This window comes from Triticum urartu, chromosome 4, assembly GCF_003073215.2.
Source record: "Triticum urartu cultivar G1812 chromosome 4, Tu2.1, whole genome shotgun sequence".
In the NCBI taxonomy this organism is placed as follows: Eukaryota; Viridiplantae; Streptophyta; class Magnoliopsida; order Poales; family Poaceae; genus Triticum; species Triticum urartu.
Window position 1 is genome coordinate 461,972,611 of NC_053025.1, and position 16,919 is coordinate 461,989,529.

The following is a 16,919-nucleotide window of genomic DNA, read 5'->3' on the forward strand; positions in this document are numbered from 1 at the left end:
TCCGTATCTAGACAAATTCAAGACAAGTAATTCGAAACGGAGGGAGTAGAAAACATACTGTGGCGACTTCCTGACACTTAGATTTGAATAATTACAGTGTGTATCCAATTATTTCGCCGGCTCTAGGGAGGGAGCGGCGGCGGCGGCGCGCTGGCATCTAGCGTTGGTGAATGTGGTGAATCGGCTCCCCAAGGATCAGTTTGTAATTTTCTTTCTTTTTGGAGTGTGTTGTATCACTGGTTCTTTGCAATTTAATCCCGCAGTTCTCCTTGCAAAAAAAATTAAATAAAATTCTGGAGTACATGTTGATTTTAACAAAATAGAAGGTTCTTTTTGCAAATATAGAAATCACTAGATCTTAAGATAGTTTTCCCTTAATGAGGAGAAAGAAAAGAGTCCTCTTTTTCATAATTAGTAAATCGGAGTCTAAGCCCCATACACCCATATTTTACAACAAGTCAACAACTAGCTTTATTTGCGGCGGCTCGACAACGGTATCTCATATATTATTTACGGATGATACAATAATCTTCATGAATGGGTCAAAAGTGCTCTCTGAAACGACTTATGAAATCTACCTCAGGACAACTCGTAAACAAGGTGCTTGTGGTTGTTTTGTACTGTCCAAACCAATAAAGCACAAATTGTAGAGGACCATATTTGAATCAGATTGGATTTTGTAGTATACCAATGTGAGCCAAACTATTACTATTTTATCTAACTTGAGTAACCAAGGATTGAATATGATTATTGATTCTATAACTTGTGATTGCTTATTCTCCATACTTACCCAATGGAAATATAGATTAGAAATTGGAAGATGGTTGTTCATAGTTATGTTGTTGAAAATACCCTCCCTTACTCATCAAAATGGTAGAAGCGACCTGAGGTATCTTTTGGGAGGAGAGAATAACTATTAAATGCTCGATATGCAATGTTAATAACATTTCGTGAGAAAAGTCATCTACTGATGTTATTGGCGGAGTCCCTCGTCCATCCAGGTTGTTGAATCTAACAATTCAGCCTAGAGCGTAATTCTCGACTTGGTCGAGGTGGCCAGTCGAGTTGGTAAGGAGGTGGAGACGCCGAAGACGAACATCCGACCTAGCATGTAGATCGCTCCAGAACCGATCTGAACTCCCATCGAGCCCGTGAGTTCACCAAGCAGGACTAGCATAGTCCACCACTCTCGGAGCTAAATCCGATAGATCTTAAGACCCTTCTCAGTGCTACATGGTGGACAGGTGCTAAGCATGCCACATAAGTGAAACAATGACATGGCAGAATAATTAAGGAAGAGAGAGAGAGAGCACTTTGGTGACCCCAGAAAGAACCAATGCCAAGCACGTGAACCTAGGTAAACCACTTAAATGAAAGAAATTAACCAATGCATGCAAGAGTTTAGGTGCTAAATCATTTAATAAAATGAGCTTAGCCACAACAAGTTAAGCATCTATGCATTGGGAAGTTGAGTTGCTAAGCTATTGAATGCACTTAGCACCTTTACATTGGAAGAGGCCTAAGACTAGTCACAATGGGGAGTAACTTAGAGTAGTAACATGCACATGTTACTAGTCTATGTTACTACCTCCACAGTGGGTAGTAACATATGTGTTGTGTCATGCATCACTTCATTTATTAGATTGTAGACTCATCTTTTTTTAATATATGTAATGTTACAGTAACTAGCTATGTTACCACATGCCTATCTTTCTTCATTAATTACATGCCACATCATTTATTTTACTTAAATAAGTGTGATGTTACCATCTATGTTACTTCTACTGTGGGTAGTCTAAGTATGCCGGCTATGCGGTGGCCGCCATAATTAAGTCTCGCATCGAAGTCTGCAAAGATTCCCAGAAAACCTCACGCCAGCTAGTTGAGACTGCACTAAGCAAATATGCTCAGCAAACAGGTCAACATCACGACCTCCATTTCATCTGTGGCTTGAATACGTTCATCCGTCGTGCGGAACCCTTTTGGCACATCAGCTTCTTGGCACGGCCAAAGGACGCTGCTGGTGAGCTGCCCATTTTCTTCTTCGCCGAAGCAACTCAACCAATGGGCGAGGACGACGAATTCCTCGAGGAGGATATCGCCTTGTGCTGCCCAATCAAACCGGCTGGAATTGGTATGTGTTCTCTCTTCTCAAACCATTGTCCCATGCCATCTATATTTCGTTTTCCATCAGGAAGAAGGCATCAAGAAGACAAAGGTACAGCATGGCAGCTGAACTGAACTGAAAAGACGAAAATAGTACTAACAAAACACCTACGCCTAGTAGCTACCGAAGCAAATAGCAGCCATGCCTAAATTTAATTCCCCTTTCACTATGCCTTTGGTTTGCCTTGGCGATCCAGACTCCATTTTGTTTTGTAAGTCCATGTGCAATCGTTTTGGTAAATAAGATAAACTTCATATAGTTATTGCATGTTTAGGTTATTCAGCCATGCTGGTCCAGGAAAGCTATATTGGCCAGCCGAACCTTAATGAACCAGCTACATGACTAAAGTCGGGCCGAGAATCCTGCGGCGGGACGGGCCGCTGTGGGTGGGGACTGGCTCCGGACCGCCGGATCTGGGCGTTTCCCCCTGTTGCAGGACGGCCGTCTCAAATCCGTCGTGGCCTTTCCTTCTCCTTCGGCAGACCCTTCCTCTTCGGGCCAGGCCGCGGGGATGGCGGGGTGTGTACGGTGGTCACCTCGCGGAAGAACAGGAAGGCTGGCTCTTCCACGGTGGGTGCAGCGAGGCACTGCCAGAGACCGCGTTCGGACCGGAGTCGTGGCTCAATGCGGCTGCCAGCCGCGCGGCTTTCTTAAGCCAGTTTCGAGACAAATGCTTCCGCTGCCTGAGTGAACTCCACCGCCGTGTTGATTGCAGAGACCCACTTCGCTGCATCATCTGTAAGCGAGCGGGGCATTTTGTCAAGGAGTGCCTCCAAAATCCTAGGAACGGGGGTCCAGGAGGGACTGCCCGCGATAGGTTAGGGCCACTGCCGTCCAGAGCCCCGGTGTGACTCGAGCACGCCGAGTTCATCCCGCGGCAGCACGCCGTCACCCTCACCGCTGCTGAGCGCCGCACTCCACCAACCCGATGTCGGTGGGGAAAGCCATCCACGAGCAGCTCTGCACCCTGCTGCACCAGATTCACGTCACGGTGCACCACCTGGAGGCCTTCCTCGTCCACTTCAACCTCCCGGCGCACCGCGACAACGCGGTGTGGCGCGGCGTGCTCAAGGTCGACAGCGGCAAGTACTTCATCAAGGCCTGGCAGGGAGACGACCACGCGGCGATCCTCAAGTACAACCTCCACATGCGCGTCGTCATTGAGGACCTGCCCATGCAGTTCTGGTCGCTCGCCGGGGCGGAGGAGGCTCTGGGCGACTTCGGGCGCATTGATCGCCTCGACTCGCGCATGCTCGAGAGGGGGCATACCAAGACCTTTGCCTGCTGGCTCTGGGTGTGGGATGTGGCCCACATCCCGACGAAGTGGGAACTCTGGGTGCTCAAGCGTGGCGCTGGCCGCGCCGACGAGGTGCTCGGCTTCGCGCCGCTCGACCGCCGCGTCCCCCACCCCCTGGCGCGCACCGCTACGACCTTCTTATGCATGTCTACCTGGTGGAGGACTGGACACCGCTCTCGTCGTGCTTGTCGCACTCGGGGCAGAGCGGGCTCCCCTCCTCCTTTCACGATGACGACCGCCCGTTGCCGCGCATCGAGCCGGGCACGTGGGTGGCGCATGTTGAAGATGGTCAAGGCCCGGGACACCGCTCTGCCCCACGCGGCTCGGCCGCAGCGGCCCCATCCTCGGGCAACAGAGGCATGACCAAGACGACGGTGACAACAGTGGCAGCTCGGGCCGGTCCTGGAGGGATCGCCTGCTCGGCCACGGATGCCATGCCAAGGACAGCAGCGCGGACGTTGTTGCTGGGGCGCACCGCCGTCGCAGCCGCACCCCGGTCGGACGGCGCCATGGGAGCGTGACCGCCGAGGGAGCCACCGGCGCGGCTGCTCCGGCTACGCTCCGGGCCACTCCTCTGCCCCCCCTCCGTCAGGCTCCACCACCTCCTGCTCCAGCTTTAGAAGACCCTATTGCGCGCCTCTTCAGCTTCTCCGACTTTGGCCGTGCGCTCTCCCCACCCTCGCGTACAGACTGCATGCAACTGGAGATAGAAAATGCCATGAACGAGGCCCTGCAGACCCCGCTGGTGTTCGAAGACGGTGGTCGCTCCCCGCCCCTCCCGCTCCCCGCCTCGCAAGAGCTGGACAGCCCCGAGATGATCCCCTGCCCGCTGCCCTGCGTCACCTCCCAAGCTGTTGCCACCGCCAGCTTCCAGCTGTCAGCGATCACAGAGCGGGTGGGCACAATCCAGATTGGCGAGGTGGGCGTCGACGAGCACTCTGAGCTATTCGTTCCAGTCCCCCCGCCCATCATCAGCGCCCCGTCGGCTCGGCCTCGTCACTCTGCTCCACCAAAGTCCAGAGCAATATCTGCTCCCTCTCACCGTAGTGCCCGTCAGGCCGCTGCGGCAAACCCGACGCCGGTGGCTCAGCGGGTGGTGCCGCGCCTGGTGCTGGAGCTGGGCGCGCTCGGGACAAAGGACAGAATAACCCCGAAGGCGGCAGCCCTGCTCATAAATCGCTTCCAGGAGCCGCTGTCCGATGGTGACATTGCTGCCATCACCAAGCTCACCGGGCTGGATCAGGCTGCTCTCAAGATCGCGGCGGGCATGGCCGGAGTCGCCGGCGCTGAAGAGTCGCTCCACATTTGATCATGGTAGCTATGTCTTTGTTTATTCTCCGTCGGCAGCTGGTCTTAAACCAGCTTGAGTTAGGGCTAGTTTCCATGTGTAGCAACCCTGGTAAGTGGTGTGATCGATGACGACGGGGTTTTGGGCCTATTGGTGGCCGTCGTCGCCCCCCGACATGTTGTAAGGTGTTCTGCATTGTCTTGATTAGTAAATGTGATCGACGGAGAACTGCATGGTGTTTCGATGAGTGACAATGACCTAATCCTCATGTCTTGGAACGTCCGCGGCTTGAACTGCCCGGCAAAACGCACATCCATTAGAGAAGTAGTTCAGGCTAACCACATTGCAGTTCTAGCATTGCAGGAGACCAAGGTTGATGTATGGTCATCTGGCATAGCTACGGAGGTCGGTGGCGTCAATCTACAAGGGTGTGTGGTGCTGCCGGCGCACGGGACGAGAGGTGGTGCGGCGATCTTCTGGGACAAGTAAGTAGTTGATGTAGTATCACACCATTTAGGTAGCTTCTCCATTATGGCTAGAGTAGTGCCCAAGCTTGTAGGCGATCCTTTTTGGATTACCACGGTCTACGGGCCAATAGACGACGCGCAGAAAGGCGGCTTCCTGGCTGAGCTCGCCGCTGCTGCGCCACCGGTGGTTGAGCCCTGGATGATCAATGGAGATTTCAACATGATCTATCAAGCGAGTGACAAGAATAACAACAACATTAACAGGAGGATGATGGGCAAGTTCAGAAGAGCGTTGGACTGGGCTGGACTAAAAGAGATAAAGTGCAGAAACAGGAAATTCACCTGAAGCAATGAACGTGAAAACCCCACCCTCTGCAGTATTGATAAATACTTCTGCAATGACTCGTGGGATCTATTGTACTAGGATTACATGCTTATGGCAGCATCAACATCATTCTCGGATCATTGCCCGCTAATTCTTGCCAAGGCTTCCATGCCCGTCAGAAAAGCTAGATTCAGGTTCGAGAATTTCTGGCCAAAATTCCCTCATTTCAATGAAACAGTTTTGCGTGCCTGGCAGCGGCCTGTCCCACACGACTGCCCTTTTGCGAGGATGAAGAGAAGGCTGGCAAGAGTAGCCTCTGACCTAAAAATCTGGAGCAAAGCAATATTTGGTAAGGTGAGGCTGCAACTGCACATCGCAAATGAGGTGATCCTACAGTTCGATCTGGTGCAAGAGCACCGAGCCCTCACGGCTGCAGAGAGATACCTGAGAAAAACTCTGGAGCAAAATGTGCTAGGTTTGGCTGCTATTGAGCGTGCGAAGAAGAGACGGGCATCCAGAGTGAACTGGCTACGTGTAGGAGATGCCAACACGCGCTTTTTTCATGCTAAAATGCAGTCTCGCCGCAGAAAGAACTTCATTCATGCAATCCGTAGCAATGACATAGTTGTGGTGGATCACGACGAGAAAGAAAAGATCATCTTCGATTATTTCTCTGAAGCTATGGGGCGTAGCAAGCAGCGAAGCTGCACCCTGAATTGGGACAGTCTGAACATCCCGGTTGTTGCCTCACCAGAGCTGGACGGCCCGTTCACCATGGCCGAGGTCTTGGCAGCGATCCTTGCGCCCCCCACAGAAAAGGCCCCGGGCCCAGACGGCTTCACTGGGCAATTCTATCGCTCATGTTGGCCGATCATCAAGGAGGAGGTAATGGCTGTTTTCAACAAGTTCCATCAGATAGCCGGGAGTAATTTCGCCGAGCTGAATTCAACGCTCATTGCCCTGCTGCTGAAGAAAATTGGCGCGTCCGAGATCAGCCATTATAGGCCCATCAGTTTGATACATTCCATGGCAAAGTTAATCTCCAAAGTGCTCTCCCTCCGGTTATCCTCTGCTCTGAACGGAGTTATATCGCCGACGCAAACGGCGTTTCAGAAAGTAAAATGCATCCACAATAGTTTTCAGTATGTGCAAGGTTGTGTCAGAATGCTCCATAGAGAAAAAAGCAGGCCTTGCTCTTCAAGATTCATTTCGCTCGCGCGTTTGATTCTGTATCCTGGACATACCAGATCGAGCTGCTGTAGCGCATGTGTTTTTCGTAACGCTGGAGAAACTGGGTGGCCTTGTTACTATCCACTGCAACTTCTTCCTGTCTGCTGAACGGGTGCAGGGGCCAAGCTTTTTTCACGCCTGCGGGCTTAGGCAGGAGAATCCACTGTCGCCGCTGCTATTCATCCTAGCTATTGATCCTCTATACCGTCTACTGGACGCGACTACGACAAGAGAGTTGATTGCGCAACTGCCGGGGCGCGGGGCAAGCATGCATGTGAGTCTTTACGCGGACGACACGATAATCTTCACCAATCCAATCAAAGAAGAGATCACCACCTTGTTGGGGCTGCTACATTCCTTTGGAGAGGCCACGTGGTTGAAACTGAATCAAGCTAAATCTTCAGTGATCCCGATGAACTGTGATGGCCAGCTGCTGACACAGGTTTAGCAAGGGTTTGGGGGATCGATCGCTAGCTTTGAAGGAAATATGCCCAAGATGCAATAATAAAGTTGTTATTTATATTTCCTTATATCATGATAAATGTTTATTATTCATGCTAGAATTGTATTAACCGGAAACTTAGTACATGTGTGAATACATAGACAAACAGAGTGTCACTAATTTCCCTCTACTTGACTAGCTCGTTGAATCAATGATGGTTATGTTTCCTAACCATAGACATGAGTTGTCATTTGATTAATGGGATCACATCATTAGAGAATGATGTGATTGACTTGACCCATCCGTTAGCTTAGCACAATGATCGTTTAGTTTGTTGCTATTTCTTTCTCCATAACTTATAGATATTCCTATGGCTATGAGATCATGCAACTCCCGACTACCTGAGGAACACTTTATGTGCTACCAAACGTCACAACGTAACTGGGTGATTATAAAGGTGCTCTACAGGTGTCTCCGATGGTGTTTGTTGAGTTGGCATAGATCGAGATTAGGATTTGTCACTCCGATTGTCGGAGAGGTATCTCTAGGACCTCTCGGTAATGCACATCAATATAAGCCTTGCAAGCAATGTGACTAATGAGTTAGTTGCGGGATGATGCATTATGAAACGAGTAAAGATACTTGCCAGTAACGAGATTGAACTAGGTATTGAGATAGCGACGATCGAATCTCGGGCAAGTAACATACCGATGACAAAGGGAACAACGTATATCGTTATCCGATTTGACCGATAAAGATCTTCGTAGAATATGTGGGAGCCAATATGAACATCCAGGTTCCTCTATTGGTTATTGACCGGAGACATGTCTCGGTCATGTCTACATAGTTCTCGAACCTGCAGGGTCCGCACGCTTAACGTTCGGTGACGATCGGTATTATGAGTTTATGTGTTTTGATGTACCAAAGGTAGTTCGGAGTCCCATATTTAATCACGGACATGACGAGGAGTCTCGAAATGGTCGAGACGTAAAGATCGATATATTGCAAGCCTATATTTGGACATCGGAATGGTTCCGGATGAGTTCAGGCATTTTCCGGAGTACCGGGAGGTTACCGGACCCCGGAGAGTATATGGGCCTTATTGGGCTTTAGGGGAAAGAGAGAGGGGCTTCCTAGGGAAGGCCGTGCGCCCCCCAAGGCCTAGTCCAAATTGGACTAGGGGGGAGGGGCGGCGCCCCCTCCTTCCTTCTCTTCTCTCTTTCCCTTCCTTCTCTCCTACTCCTACTTGGAAAGGGGGAATCCTACTCCGTGTGGGAGTAGGACTCCCTAGGGCGCGCCATAGTAGAGGGCCGCCCCCCTCCTCCACTCCTTTATACACTACAAAAAAAAGACACATCCGTGACATTTTGGGCCGAACGAAATTTGTTTCTGTCATACATATGACACTTCTATGACGATAATTGTGACAAAACCTGGTATCATCATAGATGTGGTGGGCTCCTACTTCCATGATAAAAAATCATGGCAGAAAGTGGGCTTTTCGTCCTGGGCAGGCCGGAGACGCAGCTGCATGACATTCTTTGGGCCGTCCATGACGGAAAAAACCATGGTAGAAGTGAGGGGGAGGAAAATTTCGAGGAGTTCCCGGTTATGGTGGGAGGTCGGGGGCCGAGCAATGCGCGTTTCTCTCGTACACGTACGTGCGTGTGTGTGAGGCATTCGCTCTAACTAAACCCGAGTGAGGCATTGGGCTCTAACTGAACCCGAGCGATTGCACTGCAGGCTACGCGTTATTGAACCCGAGCGATCGATCGATGGCTGTTAACTGAACCCGATCGAGCAATTCCTTTGCTACTGCTGCTAAACGGAAGCCGATCGATTGGATGAACAGTGAGTGTTGCGGGGGGGGTGAACAGTCAGCGGCGGCATTGCCTCTGGATGAACAGGACCCCGTGGTGTGGAGGGGTGGTTGAACAGTAGCCGGTGGAGTAGCGCGCGGTGGAGGCTGGATGAACAGGAGCCCGTGGAGGCTGGAGGAGGTCGACGGTGGAGATGAACAGTATCCCGTGGAGTCCCGTTTTGCGGTACGCCACACCCCTCCCGACGAACAGGACCCCGTTCCGACCGTAGCGCTCCAACACAAGTCCGTTTCCTCCGTTCTGCGGTACGCCACACTCCTCTCGATCAACAGGACCCCCGTTTCGATCGTAGGAGGTCTGTTTCCTCCGTTTTGCGGTACGCCACACCCCTCCCGATCAACAGGATCCCGTTTCGAACGTGGCCGGTCGAACACAAGGCCGTTTCCTCTGTTTTGCGGTACGCAGGCCTCGTTTCCATCGCCTGTTCCTTCCAAGCCCTCCCGATGAACACGACCACACATTCCGTTCCGACCCAGCCGGTTGGCTCCCACGCGTTCCGTTGCCTCCCGATGAACACAACACATTCCGTTGCCTCCCCATGAACACGATGACGACGCTATTTCTCCATTCCGACCCAGCCATGTACACGAGTCATGGCCGTACGTATGCGCGAGTAGGCGTTCGAGACCCCGCCCGTATGTACACATACGTGGCCGTATTTTCTTTCTTGCACCCTGGCCGCTGTACATACGTCTACATGCTACGTGCGCGCCTTTACTACGACACATGCGCGCCTCTACTACGACACGTGCGCGCCTCTACATCGACCAGTATGTACATACACGTTCGCGACCAGAATGACAACGCTACGTACGCTTCTACCAGGTGGGTCCCGACTGTCAAGCACTTCCTTGCCTGCGAAGATGTAGCTAGTGGGTCCCAGCAGTCAGGGGGGTGAATCGTTTTTTTCCCGTACGCACTTCCTTGCGTGCGAAGATGTAGCCAGTGGGTCCCAGCAGTCAGGGAGGTGAATCGTTTTTTTGCTCGGACGCACTTCCTTGCGTGCGAAGGTGTAGCTGGTGGGTCCTAGCAGTCAGGGGGGCGAATCTTTTTTTTTGCCCGGACGCACTTCCTTGCGTGCGAAGATGAAGCTGGTGGATCCCAGCAGTCAGGGGGAAATGTTTTTTCCATGAAATACAGTGGCCCGTCTGGTGGGTCCTAGCTGTCAGGTGGAGGAATCATTATTTTCCGCGTAATAAGGAGGCACTTCCTTGCTGCGGCCGTGGACCCAGCTGTCAGCCCCTCCACGTACAATCCATGTCCGATGGAAGTCGTTCCTTGACCATGTTGACCAGGCCGTGCCGATAGCACAACGGCAGTGGATGACGGTGAGGCCTAGGAAGGGGACGACGCGGAGCCGGGGAAGACGCGGTAGTGGAAGCCCGCGCGGAGAGGAGTACGAGGGTTCACTAGTTCGGCTGCGGTGTGAGGCTACCGTCGCTGCAAGGCCTGGCAAGCGGTGGGAATAGTAGGGGGCGGTGAGGCCTCCATGGCAGCACAGCCGATCACGGGAGGCAGGAGCATGCGACACGATCGGCGCTGCTTTGGGAGGCTAGAGCAAGAAGACCAGAGGTTTAAGAAGCACTACGGCCATTGGATGGACATCCTACGGTCACTGGAGCTAGAATCGTTCATATTGACTAAGTTGACAAAGCCCTCCGTCTCCGTCAACTTAGTTGGCCCACAAGTCATCCTCCCACTATGGTGGGTCCCAGCTAGCAGGGGGGTATTCTTTTTTTGTGCGTAATAAGGAGGCACTTCCTTGCATGCGAAGATATAGCTGGTGGGTCCGACATGTCAGTGGGGGGAACGTTTTTTTCGTGAAATACAAAGGCCCTTCCGGTGGGTCCCAGCTGTCAGGTAGAGGAATCATTATTTTGCGCGTACAGTCCACAGCCGATGGATGTTGTTCGTTGACCACGTTGACTAGGCTGCGCCGAGAGCACCATGGCGGTGGACGATGGCGAGGCCTAGGAAGGGAACGACATGGAGCCGGGGAAGACTCGGCAAATGTTGCCCACACGGTGGGGAGTACGAGGGTTTACTGGTCCGGCTGCCGTCGCCGGAAACTAACAGGAGGTGTGGGTGAGTAGAGGAATGGCCTGGCCAGCAATGAAGTAGGGTGGGGCGGTGCGGCCTGTGCGGCAGCACAGCCAGCCACGGGAGGTGGGAGCAGGCAGTCCCACCGGAGCTGGTTTGGGCGGCTGGAGGAAGAAGATCAGATATTGAAGAAGCAGCACGGTCGTTGGATTAACATCCAATGATCACTGCTGCTAGAATCGTTTGTGGACTAAGTTGACAAAGCCAAAGTACACGTCAACCTAGTAGACCCACAAAGCCTCCAAATCTGTCCCAAACAGCATACAACCCGAAATTTCTAGCCAGATTCAAATTAATTTTAAATCTAAATATACCTTAATTTAAATTCAATGAAATTTTACCCGCACAAAAACAATGAAATTTAAAATATCAAAATCCGAAAGAAAACAATATTTTGGAACTAATTGCATGTTTGTTGTATTTTTTGTTTTTACAGCCCATTTATTATTACTTATAGCCCATTTCTTATTACTTATAGCCCATTTTCTAGGCAAAATGCACCCCTCCTCGTCTTGAAAGATTTCCGGCCCAACAGGGCGTAGAAAAGCAAGTAGGCCTACATTGGTTATTCTGCAAAAAACAAAATAGCTGGCTAGCCATTTTCAGAAAGGAAAAAAACAAATTGGGCTGGTCATGTGCTAAACATATGAAATAAAAGCCTGGGCTAGACGGGCCACGGGTCCCGCACAACCCAGTTGATACCCTTCTCCATCCCAAAAAAAGACAAAATTACTGCGCGCGCTGCTGGGTCCCTACTGTCATCCTCACCATGTACAATCATCTCCTTATTCCTCTTGGTTGTTGACCATGTTGACAACACCGGAGGGCGGCACCGCGGCAAGTGAACCAAGGCGGAGGACGATGATGAGGCCTCGGACGGGAACGAACAGGAGCCGGGGAAGATCACAGCCAGCCATGGGAGGCGGGAGCAGGCGGTCCCGCCGGCGCTGGTTTGGCTTCGGCGGCTCGAGGAAGAAGAGATTGAAGAAACGCGACAGACGTTGAATGTCAATCCAACGGTCAAGGTTGGCACAATCGTTTGTTGACTAAGCGGACACCAAGTAGCATACTTTTTTATATATAGGAAGAAAACTGCGAGGAAAATGCGTTCGTTTGCCGTCCTCCTCACAGGGAACGTTCGCCACATAAGTGACTAGCACCCTTGGTTTTCAACCGAGAGGTCTTGGGTTCGAGTCCCAGGAACTCTCAATTTTGTCCTCCTTCCTTCCTCGCAAAAAAGGGAAAGAAAATCAAAGACTTGGGAAGGCGTACAGAACAAGCTAGTGTACCAGTAAAGAGACATTGCCGAGTTTTAGAAAAAAGAAAGACGTGCTCCTGTAGCTGGTTCGAATCCAAACCTAGACTATGACTATATATGGTGCTATGCTACTCTGCAAGTAATGAAACTGACAAATCCAACGTTCGGTTCTCCTCTTCTCTACTTACTCTGCCTAGCATCAGAAGCTCTGGCCGCAGCAACCATGTCCGCTGGCTGCTCGTCCACCTGCTCTTTAGCAGGCAACAACCAGATATGCGCCAAGTTGCCACCCGTACCATCGCCTGTGGGTCTCATCACACCCCCGCCAGCACGCGCACCGCAGCCGATTGCTCATCGCAACCCGCTGCCATTGGTGTGGTGCCACTGCTGCAAATCACGCAGAGTCATCCGTCGCGTCTCAACCACAATCCGCAACCCTGGCCGAGTCTTCTACAAATGCCCAAATCATGGGGTAATAATATGTTTAAGTGTTGTTCTGCTGCTTTCAGTTGCTGATTTTTTGATAGTTTGGTTGATGATCTTCCAATTTGATTCGTGCAGAAAAGGGAAGATTCGTGTGATTTGTATTTCTGGGAAGTTGCTGATGTGGGGGAATGCAACTACACTGATTATTTGGTTAGCCGAGGAATCCCAATACAGCAGGTTGGGGTGTTGGACAAGTAACTGAAGGAACGATAGAAGAGGAAGATGCATAGCAGAAGGTTAAAGATGCAGTTCCTCTGATCATGGCCAAGCAACAGCTGCTGAACGGCCTTGACAGCAATGAGGAGATGAAAGAGCTTGTGAATATAATGGGCAAAATCGATGTGCTCTGTAGGATGATTGTCTCTTTATTTGCAGTGTATGTAGCACTCATGATGTATTCAGTGGCTACGACATGAGCACTTTGCTGAAACTAGTAATGAATGAAACCTGTGTAGCAGGCTGGGCGTAGTGTTGTGAACATCTAATGATTTCTATTAACGGAAATCAGGGGGTATCCCCTTTTGCTCATATAAATAAATAAATAGCAGAGGCCCTGTCGGGTCAGCTTTGTTCTCATGCGAAGACGTCGAGCAAATTGCAGTCCAACAACAAACTATGTCATCAAATTCAAGTTTCACAGCCAAATATGAGTACAACTAAACAACAATGTCATCATGTTTTAGTTTTCATACAATCACCAAACACAAATCAACATACATAACAAGTGATGTTCTCACAGCAAAATACTAAACAACATGTTCATCAGGTTTCAGTTGTCATAGCAAACACAATTTCACATAGTAGATAAAAACATCTTCTAACAGGCAAATACAACAAAAGCAATGTAATCATCATCCGCAGCAGCAGCGTCAACATCTTGGCCATGTGTATCAGTCTGAATCGTAATGCCCCACGGTGTCATCTTCTTCTTCGTCCTCAATGTCCTTGAACGGTGGCTTATTCTTGATCAACTCTTGTATGTCCACAGCACGACAGGCAATACTCTCCAGTCATCGCTATTAGGAACATTTGTATTAGGAACGTTGGCTTACGTGATGCTTCTCAAAGATATTAGGGACATTTGTGTTATCTTGTACATCAGGAGCAGTGTAAGCATCATCTTGTTGTGCAACTTCATTAAACGAATTCCTCTACTCAAACCTTTGCAATACTCTCTAGTCATAGCTACATGCAAATGTGTCTTCCAAGAAAAATATCTATGTTGCTTGATTTGCCAAAATAAAAGGCTCGTTGGTCTGGTACGCTGCCTTGACATTGATGGATTTGAAATAATCATCAGCTCTGGGTTTTGCGATCCTGGAAAACAGGTTGTACCAACGACAGCACAACAAAACTACACACCGATGATCCTCGAAACTGGAGATATACTGCAACTGAACAATGTCTGTTATGCTAGCATACATTTCAGTTGTCTCTTTGTCATACGTATCCGTGCTCATGATGGCACTGTTTTGTGTCTTCCTGCCTTCATCTCATGCAAGGGTGTTGTAGCGCACATCTCCAACAACGCAAGATTCATAATGTCTTACCCGAGTATCAGGACCCATTGCTAGTGAGTAAAGGGCATCATCAACTGCCTGCCCATCCTCCCGCATCTTCTTAACCTATGGTTAGAAAATAGACAAGCTGATCATCTTATGTACTCAATATATTAAAAAAACTGACAATGCACTTAGCTTACATGGTTCTTGAACCATTTTGCAAATCCTGCCATAACCAGTTTGTCAATGTTTCTTGGATTTTGCGGCAGTAACTCTTTGTAGATGCTGCACAACATAGTGATCGCGTCAAACATCTAAATATATAAGAATGTGCTGCAAGTTTAGTAGATTACGATGTATAAGCTGCAGTACTGCACTTACTTGATATAAGGTAGTATCTCAGGACAGTTATTCAACACATACCAAACCATTTTGTCCAAATCTTTAGGTTTGTCCTCTTGTCGACTCTTCCCTGTAACTCGAACAGAATAATCGAAAACATTGAGCCCGGGATTGTCTTCACCCACCTCTTTGCTAAGCTGATCAGCTGTTTCAATGTATTTTGAGCAGAATGTCAACGCTTCTGTAGAAATGTAGGCCTCTGCAATGGAACCCTCAGGTCTAGCTCTGTTCCTAACATAGCCCTTGAAAGTGCCTAGCCGCCTTTCAATAGGGTACATCCAGCCATATTGTACTGGATCTCTATGTTGGGGAACGTTGCAGAAAACAAAAATTTTCCTACTCGTTTCACCAAGATCCATCTAGGAGTTCATCTAGCAACGAGACATCGGATGCATCTACATACCTTTGTAGATCGCGTGCGGAAGCGTTCAATGAACGGTGATGATGTAGTCGAACACGACGTGATTCAAATCACCGATGACCAAGCGCCGAACGGACGGCACCTCAGCGTTCAACACACGTACGAGACGGGAGACGTCTCCTCCTTCTTGATCCAGCAAGGGGGGAGGAGAGGTTGATGAAGATCCAGCAGCACGACGGCGTGGTGGTGGATGCAGGGCGTCATAGTAGCAGGGCTTCGCCTATACTACGAGAGAGAGACGTAACGGGGAGAGAGGGAGGCGCCAAGGGCTGGGGTATGAAGTCCTCCCTCTCCTCAACTATATATAGGGGTGCAAGGGGGGGGGCGTCGGCCCTAGTAGATGGAATCTACTAGGGGGGTGGTGGCCAAGGGTGGGGGGCTTGCCCCCCAAGCAAGGGGGCGCCCCCTTAGGGTTTCCCCCCAACCCTAGGCGCATGGGCCCTTGGGGGGTGGCGCCCCAGCCCACTTTGGGCTGGGTCCCTTCCCACTTCAGCCCACGGGGCCCCTCGGGATAGGTGGCCCCACCCGGTGGACCCCCGGGACCCTTCCGGTGGTCCCGGTACAATACCGGTGACCCCGAAACTTGTCCCGATGGCCGAAACAGCACTTCCTATATATAATTCTTTACCTTCGGACCATTCCGGAACTCCTCGTGACGTCCGGGATCTCATCCGGGACTCCGAACAACATTCGGGTTACTGCATATACATATCTTCACAACCCTAGCGTCACCGAACCTTAAGTGTGTAGACCCTACGGGTTCGGGAGACAAGCAGACATGACCGAGACGACTCTCCGGTCAATAACCAACAGCGGGATCTGGATACCCATGTTGGCTCCCACATGCTCCACGATGATCTCATCGGATGAACCACGATGTCGAGGATTCAATCAACCCCGTATGCAATTCCCTTTGTCAATCGATATGTTACTTGCCCGAGATTCGATCGTCGGTATCCCAATACCTCATTCAATATCGTTACCGGCAAGTCACTTTACTTGTACCGTAATGCATGATCCCGTGACCAGACACTTGGTCACTTTGAGCTCATTATGATGATGCATTACCGAGTGGGCCCGGTGATACCTCTCCGTCATACGGAGTGACAAATCCCAGTCTTGATCCATGTCAACCCAACAGACACTTTCGGAGATACCCGTAGTATACCTTTACAGTCACCCAGTTACGTTGTGACGTTTGGTATACCCAAAGCATTCCTACGGTATCCGGGAGTTACACGATCTCATGGTCAAAGGAAAAGATACTTGACATTGGAAAAACTCTAGCAAACGAACTATACGATCTTGTGCTATGTTTAGGATTGGGTCTTGTCCATCACATCATTCTCCTAATGATGTGATCTCGTTATCAATGACATCCAATGTCCATAGTCAGGAAACCATGACCATCTGTTGATCAACGAGCTAGTCAACTAGAGGCTTACTAGGGACATGTTGGTGTCTGTTATTCACACATGTATTACGATTTCAGGATAACACAATTATAGCATGAATAAAGACAATTATCATGAATAAGGAAATATAATAATAATGCTTTTATTATTGCCTCTAGGGCATATTTCCAACACTCTAAGTAGTGCCTCATCAGGTAGATGAACATCCAAATGCACCATCACATCAAAGAAGGCTGGAG

General features: G+C 50.0%; 1 pseudogene; it reads left to right on the forward strand.

The window, feature by feature from the left end:
* The first annotated feature begins 3,039 nt into the window (after positions 1-3,039).
* Positions 3,040-4,441, forward strand: LOC125553944 (annotated as a pseudogene).
* The last annotated feature ends 12,478 nt before the right edge of the window (positions 4,442-16,919 follow it).